This window comes from Fukomys damarensis, unplaced genomic scaffold (genome assembly GCF_012274545.1).
Source record: "Fukomys damarensis isolate Sample0158 unplaced genomic scaffold, DMR_v1.0_HiC HiC_scaffold_39, whole genome shotgun sequence".
NCBI lineage: Eukaryota > Metazoa > Chordata > Mammalia > Rodentia > Bathyergidae > Fukomys > Fukomys damarensis.
In genome coordinates, this window is record NW_022900951.1 from 43,616,771 (window position 1) to 43,634,553 (window position 17,783).

General features: G+C 42.6%; 1 protein-coding gene and 1 pseudogene across 2 annotated transcripts in view; one reads left to right on the forward strand and one right to left on the reverse strand.

The window, feature by feature from the left end:
• Window positions 1-17,783, forward strand: part of Clcn5 (chloride voltage-gated channel 5) — a 215,287-nt gene that overhangs the window by 108,332 nt on the left and 89,172 nt on the right. The window lies entirely within an intron of this gene.
• Window positions 1,800-8,292, reverse strand: LOC104849820 (annotated as a pseudogene).

Consider the following 17,783-nt stretch of genomic DNA (forward strand, 5'->3'; position numbering starts at 1 on the left):
TGCAGGAGAGGGCAACTTCTTGTGACTCCTCTTTCTGCACACATTCATTACTTAGCACACGTCTCAGACATCAGAATCATTGACACTCCTATTTGCCTTGAATGGTGGAGAGTGTGCTTTTTCAACTTCACTGTTACATACGGGGCTTATAGGAGCGTGAACTTTCTAGTGTCCCTCCAACTACACCGAGGCCATGTACCCAGCAGCATCCACAACTGAGGTTGCTTTGTGCCTTTCTTACAGGCTGGATTATGATGATGACATATTACCCACCCCCAGGTGATGCTCACTGGGGTGTAAGAGAGTGAGGCTCCTTATCACCACACACCTGCTCACTCCTATGTCCATGTCCTCCTATGTCCTCTGTTAGTGAGGGGACAGAAGGAGACTCCCAGCTTGTTCCTCTCATGCACCTCACATGCTGGGGTGCATGTGAGGTCTACAGATGTCCGTGCTTTCTTCCTTTCAATTTAGCATGTCTCCTCGGTGCCTTGCCCATAGCTTGCTTTGTAGGATGGTGGGCTTTAAAAGCGGTTGGCTCTGACCACAGACTTGTATGCATTCACACGCATGCACATACACTGGGAAGGAGAAGAATCCTTCAGTCGTTAGTGCTTGCTTATATTGAGTGTGTTGAGGAATAAAAAATAACTTGTCCCTCTAAATGTAGGGAAATAAATAAGATCAAAAGTGGGAGTATGTCCTTCAAGGAAAGTAAGCAACCTCTAAGCTACATACTGCTGGCCAGCAAAATTGAGACTAGAGAAATAGTGTCAAGGTAAATACATATTTGGCTCATTATACTATAGTCAGTGTTGCCACATACCTGACATCTATGGAGAGGAATATGAAAATTATCCCACAAGTCCATTAACTTCCTTGGCATATACATTAAAAGCCCTTTGTCCATTAGTTGTTCCAAAGATTGCTTGTAAAGCATTATTCAGATGATAATTACATCACGAAAATACTGTGAACTTTTAAAATGTTTTACAGGATTTGTCACTAAGCTCTCTTCTTAGACCTGCCCCATGTCTATCTGTCTCTACTCTCCACTCCCCCCAGGTCTCTCTCCATGTATGCAGGGGTGTAAGCCTCCACCTTGATCATTCAGGGCTATGAGCAAGACTATAAGCTTTAAAAGAAAACATGCCTTGAATTAAAATGTAGTTTTTACTTTCAAGTAGAGTTAGTATTTGTGTAGTTTCTGTATAGTCTTTGCAATTTGAAGGTATAAGCCACTAAGTTGTTTTTTTTCAGCTTTAATTGAGTTTATTGGTACATTTTAGGGATACACTACAGTTACATTCATTGTTGGGATCTTGTACCTCTACAGGACAAGTCTTGATTCTCATTTTTTCCCCTTACCCCTGCCCTCCCTTCACCCCCTCCTCCCCACTAAGTTGTTTTCTTTAAGTTAAAAATTCCTTAATTTTTTTATTCCTGGTACCACTACCACAATTTACAGGCAATATACCTGATGTAATGGAAAAAAAAAAAAAGACAAAGCTGCAACAGATAAAAGACCTCAGGAATGTACATCTAACTGACACTACATTGCATTAATCAATAGCTGCATTTTTTGCAAACTGTGGCTATGGCAGTCCTGAACCAGAAGGGTTTCCTGTTTAAGTTGCAGTAACTTTTCTGACTATGGATCATCGTTCCTTCTGTGGCAGATTTTTACAGTCCCGCTAATGCATTTGAGACGACTGTCTCAAAGTAACCTGCCACTTTCCTGACAACTCCTCTCTTTCCTGCTAAGAACTGTAGCCCTTATTTGTTTTTTTTTTTTTTTAAACCTTCTGCTACCACTTCCACCACCAGATCCATAACCACCACCATAGGGACTACCAAAGCTTCTTCCATCAAAACTGCCCCCTCTTCATGGGTCCGTAATTTGATTGCTGTTGACCACAAAGTCATTATAGCTTCCACCACCACCATAGTTACCACCACCAAAATTTCCTCCTTCGTTGTAACCATCATATCCTCCTCCACCACCTTGGTATCCATATCCTGGTCCACCACCACCGTAGCCTCCTCTATTACTGTAGCCAGGATCACCGCCATAGTTTCCACCATCACCTCCAAATCCATTATATCCACCATCACCTCCTCCATAACTACCTCTGCTACCACCACCTCCACCACCATAACGTCCTCTTGCACCGAAGTTTCCACCACGGCCAAAATTCCTTCCACCACCTCCAAAGTTTCCTCCACGACCCATGAAATTGCCGGATTCACCTCCACGACCTCTTTGTGATCCAGCAGACTGCATCTTTTGTTTAGAAAGGGCCTTTTTCACTTCACAATTATGCCTATTAATAGTGTGGTATTTCTGAACAACAATTTTATCAACTTTCGCGATCATCAAAAGTTACAAAAGCAAATCCTATCTTTTTCCCCACTCTATCTGTCTTCCATAACTTCTATGGCTTCAATCTTGCCATACTTTTCAAAGTAGTCTCTCAAATTATATTCTTCTGTATCTTCCTTAATACCACCAACAAAGATTTTCTTCACTGTTAGATGGGCACCAAGCTTTACTGAATCCTCTCTGGAAACATCTCTCTTTGGTTCCACTACAGCCGATCAACTTTGTGTGGTTGAGCACACATTGCTGCATCCACCTCAACACAAGAATAAGTCACAAAACCAAAGCCCCTGGAGCATTCTGTTTGGGGATTGCTCATGACCATACAATTTGTGAGTGTGCCCCATTTTTCAAAATGTTCTCTTAAACTACCATCTGTAGTTTCAAAGCTCAGACCACCAATAAACAGCTTCCTCAACTGCTCCGGTTCCTTTGGATCATGGCCCTTCTCTCACCAGCGGTGGTTAATTAGAATTTTGCCACTACTTTTGTTTTACATTTTTGGTGTGTATATTCTGTATTCTGTGTAACAAGATATTTTTGAATTTGCCATATTTTATATTAAGATATTTTCAGAACTTGTGAACACGTTTTTGACAGTTGATTTGTTTTCACAAAACTTGTACAAGAGCATGTTGTTTCTCATATTGTGACACGATATCTGCTTATATCCCAACATTATATATATCATGTACCTAATTTTGCCTATTTTCTTTCATATTAAACCTAATTTTATTTACAAAAACAATGCTTCCCTAAAACACACACAAAAGGAGACCCAGAGGGAAGGTAAGTGGGCTCGTACTTGCCCTTCCTGTTAGATTGTTACCCCCACTTGCAGGGTTTGCAGGAGACCAGTGTCTCTTATTGTGGTCACTGTTTTGTCTCTCATGTGCACATGAATGGTGCACACGTAAGAGAAAAACCTGAACTGGTTCATCCAGTGTCACAGAACTGTGAGCCTTCTAGAGCTACCGCCATCCCACTCCAGGCATGGTTAAACTAGAATATAACTACCTTTGTTATTACAACCTCCCAGTGTACACATGGGCAGTGCCACAATGTCAGCTGCTTCCTTACTCCTCTCTGTTTGGCTATACAGGTTTATGAGCTTTCTTTTTCTTTTTGGTTGAGAGAATGCTGGAGATTGAGCCCAGAGCCTGAAGTACTACATGTACCAGTGATCTATACCCCCATGCTTTGCCCAGAGCAATTTGATTCTGGCTAGAAGCAAACTCACACTTGTGCTCACTGGCCTGACTCTATGAAAATTCTTGGCAAGTCCTGCCCCCAGTGGTGATGCCATAACCCTCTTCCTCTTGCAGAGCTCCAGTGTCATTTCCTTTCCTTCCTCCCCACTCAAAGTTGCTGATCTCACTTCCTCCTTCAGTGAAAGAATGGGAGCCCCAGAAAGTGACTTCCAAAGCTCCCATGATATCTCCCTAGTAAGCTACAGGTGAGCCTGAACGTGAGATCCTCTCTGATACAACAGATGAGCTATCTATCCATAGCCAAGGCCGGGTCCCCATTTGCACGGTCACTCACAACCCCTTTCCGTACTCATGACACTGCTCCAGCAATCAGTTCCTCTCTGCTTCCTGCATCATCGTGTTTTATTCGTATTTAAATGTACTGCAACATTCTCCAACTAAAAATAATTTTAAAAACTAAAAGGCACTACCTTCTCCACTTAAACAGTTCCTCCAGTTTCCCCATTTGTCTGTTTCCCTTTACAGAAGGAACCCCTCTGTGTACATTTCTCCTTCTCTCTCTCCCTCTTCCTCCTCACAGGGTCTAACTAAGTTGCCCAGGCTGGTTTTACAGTGATCCCTCAACCTCAGCCTCTTGAGTAGCTGGGATTATAGGTGTGCACTACCACACCCAGCTCCCGTTCTTTCTTGAACAACATTCATGAAGACTTTAACCTTACTGCACCACTGCAATTACCCTTATCAAGATCCCTAGTGCCCTTCACATCTCCTAATTCATTGGGCCCTCTTACTCAACACATCAGCACACAGTTGATCACTCCTTCTACCTCGAGACTCTTTGCTTACCTCCCAGGATTGCACTCTTTTGATTGTTCTCTTACTTTACAGACTTCTTTCTCAGTTTGTTTTCATGATTCCTCCTTTTCTACCTGAATTCGACACATTAGAGAGATACAGGGCAGTTCTCATCGTGTCCTGTTGCTGTGAATGCCATGCGGATGACTTTCACATTTTATTTTCAGTGTGGACCTCTTTGCTAAATTGCAGATGTTTATGTCCAACTGTGTTCTGGACATCTATCTTTAGGTGCCTAATAAGCATGTCAAACTTGAATGCAAACCAAACTGAAGTCCTGGTTTTCTTTCACTCTCTGTCAAAAGCTCTACTCTCTCAGTGGTATCCAACCCAGTAAACAGCATTCACCAGTTGCTCAGGGAAAGGATACAGAGGATTTGACTAAGATAAAGTCTCTAGATTAATCTGTGACACTTATTTTTCCTCTGTTCTCCAAGTCTAAAACCATTATCAAATCTTGTTGGCTGTATGTGCAAAATCCCCTGAGCAGCTCTTCCTTGGGCTGACAAGTGCAAGCCTCCCTTCCCCCACTGCAAGCATACATGTGGCCCAGGAGATGGAGCTTTCTTGGGTTCTCTTCCTAAGGGCCCACATGCTAGGTTCCGAGCTCTCTTACCATCTGTTCTATATGCACAATCTGATGGTATTTCATCTATAAAGTAGGGTTAATGATCTCTACCTCAGATATTTTGTGAGAATAAATGGGTTATTTATGGAAAGCACTTAGAATAGCACACTGCCAATAATAAATGTTATACTGGTGCTAGAAATAAGAATAAAGGAAAAGAAAAAGGGAAATGAAAATAATAGGTTATAAATAGTGTTCCTGAACTAGAGGTACATATGTGAATGTACACAAATACACAGCATGTCTGGACAAAGCATCTAGCTCTCTCTCTCCCTCTCTCCCCCCTCCCTTCTGCCCTCTCTCCCTTCTTTATTGTCTCTGTCTCTCTCATTTCTCCCCCTCCCTCCTTCCTCCTCTCTCTACCTCTCTCATATCCTCATGTGCACACAGTATATAGGAGAGCGAACCCTTCAACTTGCTTTCTCTCTTCCATGCCTTGAGTGTAGGACCGTTGGCATCTTAATTACCCTCCCACACCCAAGGCTTGCAGGAGGGTGAGCCTCCTCTTCCCTCTCCTGTGTAAAGGCATGAATATGTGTACATCACCAAAGGGATGTAGCCCCTCTCTCATATGCCCTGTGTGTGGGATATATATACACATGTACCATTGCCACCAGCCACCCACTCCCGAAGACTGCCCCACCTTTATGGGTGCCCTTCCTTGTTCACCCCACAACACCTCTCTCGTGGCTGGCTTGTTGCCCTTGCGCAATCCTTAGGCTGCTGCCCTTTGCTTTCTTGAGCCTACTAGCATACTGTGCCAGGAGAGTGAGCTCTTCCCTGCTCCCTCTCTCACATCCCTTGCATGGTGGAGGGTGAGCTTTCTGGAAACCCCTCCCACGTGCAGGGTTTGTAGGATGGTGAGCCTCAGCTTTCCTTGCTCTCTTGTGCATGTGTACATATATCTAGGCACATCTTCATGAAATAGACACACTCAGGTGGTGGAAGGAGAATGCCCCTCTGTCCTTTCTCCTAGCTCAGTCACCTGAATATCTTGCAGGAGGGGTACACTTTTCTTCCTTTTTTTCTTGTACAGAGTGTACGCCCTCACATTCAGGGACAGGAATAGCCTAGAATGAAGGGGAGTCTTTTGATTCGGTCCTGCCCTGCCAGCCCCTAGGGGAAGAAAGAATGCCTTCTCAGCATTCCCATACATGGGACATAATCGAAGGGAGTTTCTAGCCAATTCTTGCAAACTCAAGATGTAAAAGAACCAAGGTGTGAGGGATATGGTTCTCTTCCTTAATATGTATATGTATATATAACTATATCGTATATATTGTGCTCACATGTACATTTAGGGTGCAGGGAATGGAATCCCATCACCGTGCCTGTCTTCCTTATGCACACTTACTTGCACAAGAGGATGTATGTATGCCTTAGACATTCACATGTGTCAAAGTGTGAGCTTACCCTCTTCTCTTCCCAGACCTATGATTTGTAGTTGATTTTTTGTAAGCAACTTATTCATTAAGTAAATATTTATTGAGCATCTCTTATGTATTGGATACTCTGCTGTGTACCAGGGATGCACCAGTGATCAAAAGAATATCTGCCCTAATAGGAGGAGTCAGGAAATGAACAAAATATGTGAGTAAAATACATAGTGAATCAGTTAGTGATTAAGTGCCCTGGAGAACGATAAAGCAGGAAAAGAGATACAGGGTGGCTGGGACAGTTGCCATGGAGATGGTGGTAGAGAAATTTTAGTATTAAATAGGGAAATCAGGAAAGGCCTACTGCATTCTAGAAACAAAAAGAAACATTGTAGCAGCATTAGAGGTTGAGACGGTAGCAAGATACTATGGAGGAAAAGGAAGGCTAATGATTAGGATGTATCTCTATAAGGTAGGGACGCTGTTTAAAAAATAACTTTTATACTATTGTTGCACTTAAAATAATTACCAGTAATTTCTTAACATCCTCACCTGTCTATTCAAATTTTCATTTGTCATGGAAACAACATAAATTAGGATCCAAATAAGGCCTACACATTGCATTTGGTAGATAGGCATCTTGACTCTTGGATTTATAATTTTACCTCTATCTATATATTTTTCTTTTCTTATGATTTATTTGTTGGAAGAAAAGTGGCCCATTTATCGAATATGGTTTTCTATAATCTGGATTTTCTAATACATATCCCTGTGATGCTGTTGACATGTGTCTTGTCCTTGTTTGTATTTCCTGTAAATGGATAGTAGCATCTAGAAACCTGATCAGATTTGGGCTAAATTTTGGGGAAACAGGACAGAACTAAATGCACAGCCACGCTAACGCATACATAAGTAAAAATGGAGAGTAAGGGTAAAAATAATAGTTATGTTCAAGTACTGTGTCCCACTTTAGGTTATTTCGTCTTCCTGGCACCATTGAAGATGTGGGCTTTGTGACCTCTGTGTTTGAAAAGTGGCATGTGACCCTGGGGAAATCAAGTTGATTCCTCAAGCTAGTATGTGGTAGAATGTGGATTTGAAGCAGGGTTCATGGATTCTAAAGTGCATAGTGTTCCCACTACATCCCTGATTTTCTCAGTGAGGTCCTCAGACCATCAGCGACAGAGTCTCCTGAGAACTTGTCAGAAATGCAAATTTGTGGGTCACAGACCTATGAAATCCGAAACTCCTGTAATCTGTCTTAGGCCAAAGCTCTTCAGGTGGTTCTCATGGATGTTAGCATTTGAGAGCACGTGTGCTAAACTACATAGTCACACAAATGATTTGTGAGCAGAAAAAGCCTTTGTGTTATCCAATATTCATTTTCTCTGACCTCGCTCCCACATTCCTCATCTTCCAGTCTGTTTATTCTCTCTCTCTCTCTCTCTCTCTCTTTTTTTTGGTACTGGGGATCAAACTGGGGACCCTGTGCTTGCGAGGCAGGTGGTGGCATCACTGATCTTAATCCCCTAGTCTGTTTATTATTATAGGTTTATATTTTGATGATGTTGTTAATGGAGAGAACAGAAATATGTGTTCAACAGGACATCTTTAATGTGAAGCTCAAAAACCTTCTCTTTGCAAGTAAGTAGCTTGTGTGAAGAAGGGTAACTCCCTATTAACCTGGGCCTTCTGCCCTGCTCCTGCCCTGCTCCTTCTCTCTAATCCTTGCTACCTGGGTGAGAGTGCTGTCTCCATGCAATGTACCTGGGCAAGGGTTCCGAGAGCAAGAGTGCTGACTCGTACAAACAGAGCACCTTTGTATCTTCCTGTGCATTCCATGTACTGACCACCTCTTTCTTGATGGGCTACTAAATTGGCAAATCAGCATACAGTCATCAACAGGACACGCCATGCTTCATGCCCTCATGAAGCTTACAGTTGCGAAGAAGGAATTCCTTACGAGCCATTCAACCTCCATGTCCTGAGAGGGAGTGGTTCACAGCATGGGCCTCGCATCCCCACTGTTGCCTGCAAACACATACAGAAAAGCTTAAGTCTTCTGTGTTATCACATGCAGGAGAACTATGCAGGAGAGAACGTTCTTTGCCTATTGTATGATTACTCATAAATGACACTGTTTTCAGAATAAGACTCTTTGTTCTGGACACACACACACAAACACAACAGGCAGATAGCTGAGTCTTCTTGCCTGCTCCCCCTCTCAAATCCTTGGAACCTAGGTGTGAGTGCTGCTTTAGTGCAACACACCTATTCAAGGATTCAAAGAGGCTGAGCCTTGTCTGCATGTAGAAGGACTATACGTCACCTCTGTCACTTTCCCACCTTTCCAGTATTTGCGTTTGCTATGAGATGCCAAACTCCATGCCAAGCCTTAGAGATATAGTAGTGAATAAGGGAGCCAGGGCCCCTGGATTCTCTAGAGGGCATTATGGGAGGATGAATTTCACCACCCCTAGGCTTCCACCTCTTTGTCTTTATTCCCAGCTTGTTATGTGTCAGATTCCATGATGGAGAAACATACATTGTGTGATGAGACTCACACAGCTCAACAAGCTTAGAGTTGAGCAGAGGTACAGGAGGGAATAAAGTGTCTCCTTTGCTATGCCATCCTTCAACACGTGTGCATACCTGGGGCCCCCAGTCTTCTTGCTACATCCAAACATGCACTGAGCACATGTAGACTGTCAAATCTGTGAAAGATCCATCCCCAGTTCATATTAGAGGTCTGAGAGAGCACATCTGTGAGACCGGTGTGTGGGAGTGAATATATCCGCACATCCCAGGGAGGGGCATCGGTCTTAGCTGTGCACAGTGATGCTTTGCTGGCACCGGACCAGGAGAGAAACCAAACAAGGTACAGGTGTTTAGACCTTCTGCTCTGCTCCTCCTCTCTAATCCTTCGTCCCTGCGTGAGAGTGCTTTCGGAATGCAGTGCACCCAGGCAAGGATTTTGAGAGGGTGAACCTCCTCTGCGTGGAGAAGGACAGAGCTTCTCAACCGCTTCTTGCTGGCCTCTGCCCCTCATTTATTCATCCCTTCAACACATAATATCACTGTGTGGGACACGGGACACAGATGAGTGGACAAGAAAGACGTGGCTCCTGCCCTCCTGGGTCTGCTAGGCCGGGGAGGGGAATGAACTTGATCAGCACCCATCACCCCTACACGCCCTGAGGGTGAGTTGGCCAAACAGGGAACTTATTATCTACCCCCTTCACTCACAAGTGTGAGACTTCTCATCCTCACTCGCATGCTGACTCTATAGAAAAACGACTTTAGTTCAATTCTAGATAAATGCACTGGGCAAGAACAGTGAGCCTGCTTCTTAAATCCACATGCCAGACGTACAGGTGATGTGATCTTCTTTTCTGGCTCCCCCTCTCTAATCCTTGCTACCTGGGTGAGAGTGCTTTCTGAATGCAATGCACCTGGGCAAGGGTTCTGAGAGGGAGAGTGCCATCATCACTAAAGAAAGCACCTCTAGGGCCCCTTTCCATCCTTTCTCATCCTATCTGTTGAGTGCCTACTCTGTTGTAGGTGCTGTGCTGGCTCAGTGCTGTGTTGGCTCACAGGAGAATGAACCATATCTGGCCCCTGCCAGCTGGGAGTGTACAGTCCTGGGAGAAGGCACTCCTCACTCATTATGGCCTCATGACCTGAGGGTGGGTGGGCCACAGATTGGAATTGATGTACCTCCTTCTCTGTCTGTCTGTCTGTCTGTCCATCTATCTGTCTGTCTGTGTCCCTGGTCTCACAGAGGAGAATCTTCCAAACCATGGCACAGTCCTACATAAATGCACCAGTGTTCAGGGAAAGGGGCTCAGCTGACCACCGATACTCACACCTGTACCCACAGAGCGGGCTGTCTGATCTGGTGCGTCACTCACATGCTTTCAGCCTGGGTACCAGTGCTGCCTTGAGGGACTGAGCCTTGTCTACTACATTTAAAGTTGGAGATTGAACCCCTGCACATCAACTCTCCCTCCTTCTCCTTCCTTCTACAGCTATTTAAGTATCTACTAGGTACTAGGTACTGTTTTGGTTAGAGAGAATGTAATAGATCAAATGAACAAGGTTGCTGCTCTGATTCTGGTAGGGAACTGATATATACACTGTGCTCACGAATGTTGTAGACTAATTGGCTGCTGTTCAAAAGAATAAAGTAAATCTCTATGTTCCTCTTTACTCGGTCTGCATGCATGTGTGTGTACTCACAAATGTGCTTACACAAATACTCTTTTGCACATTTTCACAGACGAGGGTAAAGAAAGGTGAAGAGAAAGATCTGTCCGCACACAGCAGCAAAAAGGGAAGGAGCATTTAATCCCTCATTTAATCCCTTTCTATGGGAGGGTTAAGAAAGCTCACTGTTTGTGTGTTGGGAACAGGAGAAGGCACAGAACCGCGCTTGCCCTTCCTCCTTCCCCGTAAGCACATTCTCTGCGCACAGGTCCATGACTCTGGGTGTGCCTTGGGGCACAGTAGGGCTGGAGTGGGCAGAGTCTGAGAAATCTCATTGACTGAAAAGATGTTTCACCTTTGTATGATCATACGCAAACCATCTATGAGCAGGAGACAGCTGTTTCTTGTGCGTGTGTGCGCATGTGCACACACACACGCACACACACACACACACACACACACGAGGTGAATGTGCCTGAACCTTCTACTCATATCCCTCTCATTCTTGGAACTTGGTTACAAATGCTATATTCAAAGAAAGGGAATCTCATCCATGTTCAAAAGCTTAGAGTCTTTATATTACCAAATCACACTTCCCCCCTTCTTTCATCTTTTTTAATTGCCCATTTAGAGTGATGGCTCTCAGCGTGTGATTCCCCAGATGAGCAGCATGAGGATCAGCTGGGAACTTCTTCAAAATGCAAATTCTCAAGTTCCATCCTTGGTCTAAACCACAGCAATCTATACTCTTAAGAATCCTTCCAATAAGGACTGAGATATATGATAGATGTTGGGAAATGGGAAGAAAGTGTTCAAATGGGAAGGGGAACAAGGGAGGAGGTAGGGAGAAAGGAAGGAAGGAAAAAAGTGAAAATAGGAGGAAAAAAATGGAAACAAAGCTTTTGCACATAGGAAGGAGAGGGGGCTTGAAGGAGAGAATGGGATAAAATAAAATGTATATAAAAAAGAAGCCTTCCAAGACTGATTCTGCTGTTTGCTCTAGTTTGAGAATCACTTGATTTTGTGCCGGTGCTGGTGACACATGATAAGCAAGTCAGGTAAGGGGTATTTCTCATATATATTCATGCAGGCTATAATTGGGAGGACAGCATCTTAAGGAACACAGTTCGCAGTTAATGAGCAAAGGTTAAGTGAATACACAACATATGGATGGGAAGAGCCTTAGCACTACTTCTCTGGAGTGGATACTTTAAATGCACATATGCACACGTACACACACACACACACACACACACATACACACACACACACACTTGGCATGCAGAAGAATGAATTGCTCCTTCTCCTATACCCATTGCATATAGGAGTTGTGAGTTCTCAAAATATCTCCTGTGTGCATGGATTACAGGAGGACGAGCCCTGTCATCTTGAGTCTTCTGCCAAACACTTCGATCAGCACATCTCTGTTCATTGCTGGTGGTGTGCCAGAAACAGCTGAGAGCACCCTGCTAAGGAAAGGGTAGTGTCTCTCTCTTTAGGACTTCCTGTCCAGTAGAGTTTTCCCTGGGCTGACAGACACCAGGCATGCAGGTATGCTAGGAGTGAGCCTTCTCATTTTCATCTGCAGAGACATACTCCCCTGTGCTTGTAGTTGTGTACATGTGTACATGTAGACAGGAGAATGAAAGGTGTAGGTAGAGAGGGCTTCATATTATCTCCATTTGTCTTCAAGAGTGCAAACTTCCTAGTTGCATACACTCAAATGGGCATCTGGTGTGCATGTGCCTCAACCCTGATTTCACTCACCTTGGCCTATCTTTACAGCCTTGGCAGGCATGCTGTCTTACCAGTGCGCAGTACTTATTTAAGGCTACAGGATTGTAAGCCTTGTTCACATTCTGTGGGACAGAGCCTGTGTAGCACTTCTCTTTCCTTTGCTCATTCTTTCAGTAGGTCATATGTGTGGGTGTTTTGGGGTCCATATCTTTAACAAATTCACTAAATTCTTGCTGTTTGGAGATGCTACAGTGAACTAACCAGATGTCAGCATTACTGTCTAGTAGGCTCATGGAAAATAAACTTTCTCATAACTTCCAGCTTCCTACAGGTAGATGGGCCAGAAATTGGGTATCTTATTATCTCTTCACACAGATGAGGGTAGCTGTGCATGTGTTAGTGGTATGCACATCTTGCGCCTTCTGTTCTGCTCCATCTCTCATCTTGCCATCTAGATGTGAGTGCTATCTTGATGCAACACCTACTCCAGAACAGTAAGAAGGTCCCTTGTTGCATGTGGAACAAAGCACTTGTGAATCACTACTTCCTTCTTCCTTCCTTTTCACACTTTTCTTCCAAATCCAGGTGAATACTTAGGATATGCTGATTCTGTGCTCCTAGGGCCATGAGCATATGGTGGTATACAAGATGGACTTGGTCCTTGCCTCAAAGAAGATGGGTCGGACAATGGACTTTCATGTCACCTATGTTCTTGTATGTATTGAGTTGGTGGCAGGGCACAGAATGGTATTTCTTATTGACATTGTATCAGTCAGCTTTCCCATTGCTGGGACACAATACCCAATAGCCACAACTTAGAGGATAGGAGATTTTATTTGGTTCATGGCCACAAAAGACTCAGTCCATATTTGGCTGGCCCCAAGGCAGAAACTGCATGGTAGAAGGGCAGGCGGAGCAAAGCTGCTTAGTTCATGATGGCCAGGAAGCAGAGCAGGGGAACAGTGTCAGAGTGGAACAGGCCAGAGACTATCTGTAGTACCCAACATCATGACTCCATGCCCTTTGAGTCATACACACAGTAGCTTTATTAATCTGCTAGGCATTTCTTAATCCTGTGAAATACATATCAGGATTAAGCCATAGAGACCTTTTCCCAACCCACGTAGAAGTAGTAGACTTCCCATTCCCACTCTTGCATGAACCTCTATAACATGGGACCTTCTCTACATTGAGCAGTGTGGGCTCTGAGCCTTCTTGCCTTGCTTCCTCTCTCTAATCCTTGCTATCTAGGTGCTAGTGCTGTCTCAATGCAATGTACCTGGGCAAGGGTTCAGAGAGGGTGAGCCCATCTGCATCGAGAAGGACAGAGAGCCTATAAGTTACTCCCCCTTCCTTCCTCATAGTAGTGTTTGAGTGCTAAGTATTTGTTGGGGAAGCACGGAACAGTATAGTTAAGAATTTCAGGCACTCTGGTGGCTTTGTCTATGTACTAGAATAAATGTCTTTATTAAGTAGTATACATATGCTCAGATACCGAGACTGTGACAATGAGCTTGTTCTGTATTCCACTCCTACCATCTATACACAGGGTGGTGGGCAGAAACCAGAGCCTTCTGATCTGTTCCTGAGCCCACCTTCTTTAAGCCTACCGGTGACTGCTGTCTCAGGTATTATCTTCAACCAAAGATTCAATGAGAGCGAGCCTCATTTACCTCTACAATGATCAAGTGCCATTTTGTCTGCCTTCCTGCTTTCTTTACTATTTTCAGTTTCTACTGTGTGTCAGGCATGTTGTTTAGTGTTGAGGATACAATGATGAACAAAATAGGGAGGATCACTGGTTGTATTCTTTTGTGCGCACCTTTAAGAGAATGGACCTCATCTAGATTCATAGCACATCTTTCAGCAGAAGTGATGAGGTGCTAAAGAGCGAACTTTCCCTCTCTCCAGTGTCCTCTGAGGACGGGAAATGTACACATTTGTAAAGAAGTTTATATGTACAAGATATATAGAAGTCTGAGCTCATAAGCTATTCTTTTTTTTTTTTAATTTTTTGTTTTTTGAGACAGGGTCTCACTATGTAGTTCAGGCTGGCCTCGAACTCACAGAGATCCTCCTGCCTCAGTCTCCTTAATGCTGGGATTACAGGCGTGCACTACCACACCTGGCTCCCCATCTACTTCAAGGTTGGGTATGGAAAGGAACCGAAAAGTGTGCTCCCACAGTTCAAAGTTTTGTGTCAGCAGCACATTTTCTTTTCTGGAAATGAAGAGCCCATCAAATGAATTAAGCTACCTAGGATAAATCTTGAAGAGCAAAGGGGGAGGTTTCGAAGAATTGAGGATAGTCTGTCACAACTATTTCCTCAGCAGAGTTGTGCAGTAGTTACTACTACAGCTAAGCTGATCTGTTCATTTCTATCTTTCTTCGTACTTTTTCCCATTGCCCATAACAAGTATATGATTTTTGACTCAGTGTGGCAACATAGAATTACAAGTAGTGGTGAGAGACATAGAGACAGAAAGAGAAAGCATATTTTCTTAAGTTCTTAAACAGCTAAGACATAAATTCTGACTCTTTGTCCATTATCTCTGCCAAATTCTTCAATATATGTTGCAGTGAAAGTTAAGGTGACGTAATATATGCCCCTTAATTTATATAACCTAAAATCCCAGTATCTTTACTGTTCATCCGTACTCCTCTCAGTTTATATACCTCTTGGTGCCCAGGACCAAAATCATCAGCATCCTCTGGGAGCTTGTTAGAAATACCAGCTCCTAGTTCTTACCCCAGACCTATATAACTAGAAAGCCAGGAGTGGAGCCCTGCAGTCTGTGTTTTAACAAGTCTTCCAAGAGATTCTGATACACATACAAATCTGAGAAATGTTGGTTTAAATAATTTTAGATTTCTATTCTTTAATTACTAGAGGGATTCTGTGTAAATTATCTTTTTGGGGGGCGGGGTACTGGGGATCAAACTCAGGACCTTGCATTTGTAAGACAGGCGGTGGAGCCACTGAGCTAAATCCCCAGCCCTGTAAATTATCTTTTGAGAGGATAATTTTTAGCATCAAATTTTCTTATGTGAGTGAGGCATGGTGGTGCATGCCTGTAATTCCAGCACACAGGAGGCTGAGGCAGGAAGATCATGAGTTCAATCACAGCTTAGGCTGTGTAATAAGTTCAAGGTCAGCATGGACTACATAACAAGACCTTGTCTTTAAAAAAAATAGAAGTTTTCTTATGTGTAAACCGTTATTTCGGTCTCCTTCGACTTTTGAAAAATTAATAGACTTTTTGGAGTTGTTTTAGGTTTACTGGGAAGATTGAGTGGAAAGTACAAAGTTCTCGTATACTTCCTATCCCAGTATCTCCTAGTATTAACATCTTGCATTAGTGTTGTGCACTGTTGGAATTGGCGGGCCAATATTAACATAGAATTATTAACAAAAATCTATAGTTTACACTAGAGTTCCTTTGTTGTTTGAGATAAAGTCTTGCTATGCATTCCAGGCTGGCTTTGAACTCCTGAGTTTACGTGATCCTCCTTCCTTAGCCTCCCAAGTAGCTGGGACTATAGGCAGTTGCCATCATGCCCAGCAGCATTCCTTTTTGTGTTGTACATATTATGGATTTGGACAATATATAGTGACACGCATCTACCATTGTAGTGCTGTACAGAGTGGTTTCATTGCCCTAAAAGTCCCCTGTGTTCCATCCTATTCACTCATTTCTCTTCCTTTTTCTTAAATGTCTGACAACTACTGATCATTTTATTGTCTCCAGTTTTGCTTTTTCTAGAATGTTGTATCGTTAGAATCATGCAACATGTAGCCTTTTCAGAGTGCTTTCTTTTACTTAACGTTATACATTTAAAGCTTTTCTATGCCTTTCCAAGGCTTGACAATTCATTTCCTTTTATTGTTGAATTTTTTTATTGCGTGAATATACTACAATTTATCCATTCATCTATTGAAGAGCAGCTTGGCTGCTTCCAGGTTTGGACAGTTTTTTTCCTCATTGAGTTTATTGGTACATTTTAGATATACAGTACCGTTACATTCATTATTGGGATCTTGTATGTTTTTTCTATAAAATGGAATACTACTCAGCCATAAAGAATGAGAAATTAGATTCATTCATAGGAAAATGGGTACATATTGAGGATGTACTCCTAAGTGAAACTTAATGAGATAATTGACAATTATTGACACAGTATTAAAAAACATTTGTGTGCAGAATTTTGTGTGGACATAAATCCTCAACTTATTTGGTTAGATGCTAGAAGCATAATTGCTGGATCATATGATAAGACTATGTTTGGTGTTCTCTTTTTCTTTTTTGATCAGTCATTATCTTCTATTTACTTTTATTACATTTTTTTCTGATACATGTTTGCAGTACATAATGATTGCAGTCATTAGAGAAGTTGATATATACACACACAACCACACACACACACACACACACACACACACACACACACACATAACACATCTTAATTCTTTTTTCAGTCCCTGCCTCTCCCTTTCCCCTGAATCCATCTTTTGGTCCCCTTCCATTTTGCAAAAGATCTATCACTCTGCATCCTCTTTTATTTTGCTCTTTAATTTATTTATATTCTAGATTTGTTGTAGAAGAGAAACCATTCCATAGTTAAGCCTTTGCATCTGATTTATTTAATTTTACATAATGATCTCAAGTTATATCCATTTTCCTACAAATTACTCAAGTTGGTCCTTTTTGGTAGAGTAGTACTCCATTGTGCGTAAATGCCACGTTTTCTTTATCCATTCATCTGTTGAGGGACATACAGGCAGTTTTCAAGATTCAGCCATTATGAGTTATGCTGCTCTACGTGGGTATGCATGTGTCACTGTAATATGATGTCTTTCATTCTTTGGGGAGAATACCTAGCAGGAAGATAGCTGGATCAAATAGAATTTCTAAGTTTAGTTTGTTAAAGAATCTCCATACTGAATTCCATTGTGGTTGTACTAGTTTACATTTCCACTAACAATGTAGAAGGGTTTCTTTTTTTTCCCTTCCTCATCATCATTTATAATTTGATTTCTTGATGACAGCTATTCTTTCTGGAGTGAGATGGAATTTCATTGTTGTTTCAATTTGCGTTTCTGTAATAGTCAGAGATATCTTTTCATGTATTTATTGGCCATTTGTACTTCAGAGAAGTGCCTGTTCATTTCAGTAGCCCATTTTGTAATTGAGTCTTTTATTTTGGGGTCTATTTTTTGAGTTCTTTATATGTTCTAGATATTAGTCCTTTGTCTGAGGAATAGGTAGCAATTTTTTTTCCTGTTCTGCAGTTTGTCTCTTTAGTCTTTTTTTAAACTGGGGATCAAACTGAGAACCTTGTGCTTGCCAAGCAGGTGTGGTGCCACTGCACTAAATCCCCAGCCCCTCTTT